The 3,544-nt window shown below is 42.5% G+C and overlaps 1 long non-coding RNA gene across 2 annotated transcripts; it reads right to left on the minus strand.

Moving 5' to 3' along the window:
* Positions 1 to 1,758: 1,758 nt before the first annotated feature.
* Positions 1,759 to 3,473, minus strand: LOC116002019. Of its 2 annotated transcripts, XR_004094341.1 has the most exons (3): positions 3,338 to 3,473; positions 3,163 to 3,229; positions 1,759 to 1,830 (listed from the first exon to the last, which is right to left on the minus strand). It is a non-coding gene; the product is annotated as an uncharacterized LOC116002019 (long non-coding RNA). The 2 variants fall into 2 exon arrangements; XR_004094340.1 differs by lacking the exon at positions 1,759 to 1,830 and having other exon boundaries at positions 2,958 to 3,229.
* Positions 3,474 to 3,544: the final 71 nt, after the last annotated feature.

Below are 3,544 nucleotides of genomic sequence, written 5' to 3' on the forward strand. Positions count from 1 at the left end.
AGCATGTTGTCGAGACATCTTCTCTTTGATCTTAGCAGGTTCGATGACTGGAAAACACGCATGCTTGCGTATCTATCAGCCCTCCATGATGAGATGGCCGAAGTTATAACATCTGGACCAGTCAAGATCATGATGGTAAACACGGCTGCTGAGCAAACCAGGGATACACCAAAGTATGTCCCCAAACCTAGGGAAGAAGGGACAAGTGATGATAGGAAGAGAAACAACCTGGACAACATTGCCAAGGATATCCTCTTCAGAGCTATAGACGAAACCATCTTCCCAAAAGTAAGAAAGTGCAAAACGGCGAAAGAGGTATGGGATACTTTGATGTTAATTGGTGAAGGTGACGAACAGGAAAAGGAGAACAAGCTCACCGTGGCCATGAAGAAGTTCGAGGACTTCAAGATGAAGCCAGGGGAAAGCATCGACAGCATGGAATCTCGTTTCATGAAGCTATCAATAGAGATCAGTGATCTCGAGAAGGAGATTCCACAAAAGGAGCTAAACCTGAAGGTCTTACGAGGCCTTACCAAGGAGTGGGAAATGAAGGTGATCACAATGCGTGATCACAGGGATTTGAAGAACACCACAACCGACCAACTGTTCAGAGATCTCAAAGCCTTCGAATTTGAGATGTTTCCGAGAGATGAGGACGTGGTGGACAGACGGAATGTGGCACTGGTTGCGGACCAACCAACCACCTCCTCAAGGTCAGATCCTAATCCCACTGATTTCTTATCTGACGAACAGTTTGCTTTCTTCATGAGAAAATTCAGGAAGTTCATGAAGAAGACACCGGAAAGCAATACAAGTTCACCTTCCTCCTCAAGAAGGAAAAATGAGAGATACACATCCAGAAGAATGGAGGAAGAAGATCAAGGTCTATGCTACAACTGCAGGAGGCCAGGGCACTTCAAGGCTGAATGCCCTTACCCACCAGTAAGCAAGCATCAAGGTCAGGAAGGCAAGGATTCCAGAAGAAAAGAGGAATCCAGAGAGAGGCCAGCCAAAGGTAGCCTCAAAGGAGAAACAAAGACACACCTGCTGTAACACTCCTCGGGCCGGCTTACCGTACATCCTGAGGAGTCTGGCTTGCCGTACAACCCAAGGTGTTACCGCCACACCCAAAACAAGTTCTATCATCCCCTTGACAGACCCCGCTTCAGGTGCACAGGCTAAAAGAAACTTACTCAACACACACAGTCACTCATTTTGAAATAACATACAAGATATATATATATATATAAATATTTACAAAGTAAGTACCGGAAATTTTGCCTAACGGCCAACATAAGTTTAAAGCCCTACATGTCCCCACTAACCAAGATCAGTCACTCCCCTGGCTACAAAATATATTTACACAAAAGGAATAAACCCCTACAGACCTTCTGTGCATCCTGCTTACACGATCTGGAGATACGTCGGACCCGTAAACTCACCCCAGACAAGATGCCATTCCCCTTCGTACCATGTGATATGGTCTAGGAACCGGGAAGCGACTATGACCATAGACCACTCCTCCCAACTCTCGGGAGGACTCGGGTCCCAAGGGTAAGGATAATAAACTATAAACTCTAGGGGGTTACTTCCTACCAGCACCTCGATGGGGTAAAAACCAAAAGTGGCCTGTACGTCAGGACCCTCAGGAATAGGAAGAACACTATTTACTGCCGGTGAGCTATTGGGAGCTGTAGGAGCATAGCCAGGCGCATAAGGGTCGGCGCCACTCATCTGTTGTACAAACACGTCGTCGTCCATGCCACGACCTACACCTTCCGACGAACTAGGGGAGTTCGTCGGACTGCAAGAACTAACGCTGAACTCCATCTGAAAGCAACACATTGAAGTGTAGTTAGCGCGACGGCTAAGCAAGGAGATCCGTGGATCGCCCAAACTTAAATAAAGGTTTTCTAAAACATATATTTTTGATTAAAGTATAACAACACAGTGAAACATATACGTACGTAGAAGAAATCATATCACTTAGTCAAATTGGACTTCTCTTACAAATAGGAAATAATATTTTCCTCCAGTCAAACCTGTAGTTATTCAAACTAGTTTTCAACCGTTCTTCTCAAGGAGCTTTCCATCAATTTCCATCTCATCTCCGCTACAGAGTAGCCATATCTCCTTACAAAAATTCACTTAGTTTCTTCTTCGAAAGTGTGAGGCCTTTGGAGCACTCTAATTGTCTCCCTCTTTGACCACTTGGATCATTGATCGGGGTAGTGGTCGTTCCCCGATCTAACGCTGATCCCTTGGCACCAGGTACGTTAAAATGATTCCCAGTCGGCCTAACCGGGTCCGTTAAAACGAAACCTGCCCGCAATAATCGGGGTATCTATACCTTAAGTGTGCACACCCCCGTGGGAATACCGCATCCGACGAGTTATATAGTACCCAGCGACTAGACGTCGCATAAGTATGAATTGGATGTCATACGGCACAACATTTAATATGTAACAACCGCTGGGCAAGGGCACTTCATGCAGAGCATATGCCACCCGTGGGTTAGTCAAGGTCCTCCTCCTCTTGCTCAGAAACTAAGGTTTTCCTTCTCTTTTCTCTTTAACGACATTGGTTTTAACCATTTCTTTTCAGAAATTTCAGCTTGGCGCAGTCTGAAAGATCGAGCCGGTAAGAATAGTTCCCGAACTCTTTTTCACTTGAAATTTTTTTGGTAGAACCCTAACTCATAGTACTTGATGTTCATAAAAAGTTTTGGTCATCTAGGTTCACGAATTTACACAGAAAATTCCCTTTTTGCCCTTGGCAGTGTGCTGTCCGGATTTTTCTTCTCTCTGGACCAGTTTTGGAAAATAATTTTGAAACCACACTTATACTACTCCAAAAATTATGAAATTTTTATGGTAGCATCTACACGTATAGAACTACATGTATAAAAAAAATTGGATCAAAATACCTTACCGATATTTCCCAAAAATTCACGGAAGTCACTGCCAGAAACTAGCTTGATTTTATTTCAATATTTTCACAAGTATAAGCCTATATGGCATAAGCATAATTTATACATACACCTTATATACACCATATACAGGCAACTTATACTAAACATTTTTACTAAATTTCACCAAGTCACAATCAACCATCAATTATTCAAATTTGAGCAATCTAGTCCAACTTAAGGGAACTCCTTACCTCCAAAGTAGTTAATATTGTCTTAAAGATGCTTTTGGTGGATTTTCCCCAATTCCTTCTTGAAACCCTAGCTCCCAATTCATCATCATAACAACAAGATTCAAGAAATCAAGACTTAGATTCTTAAACTAGGAAAGGAAATAAAGCTATCTACCGAATAAAATTAAAGTTTTACCGAATCTTTGATGAAGATGTGAAGAAGGATTGGTTATGGAGTTCTTAAGACTTGAGGTTGAAGATGAAGAAAATTCCCTCCTTTTCCTCTCCCTTGTTTCGGCCAAATGGGGAAAATGAAGACCAAAAATTCATTTCCCACTTATATAATAATATTTAGGGGTGGATTAAAGTGACAAGTGTCACAATCCTAGAAATCTTGGAAAAA

Source organism: Ipomoea triloba, chromosome 13, assembly GCF_003576645.1.
Source record: "Ipomoea triloba cultivar NCNSP0323 chromosome 13, ASM357664v1".
Taxonomy (NCBI): domain Eukaryota; kingdom Viridiplantae; phylum Streptophyta; class Magnoliopsida; order Solanales; family Convolvulaceae; genus Ipomoea; species Ipomoea triloba.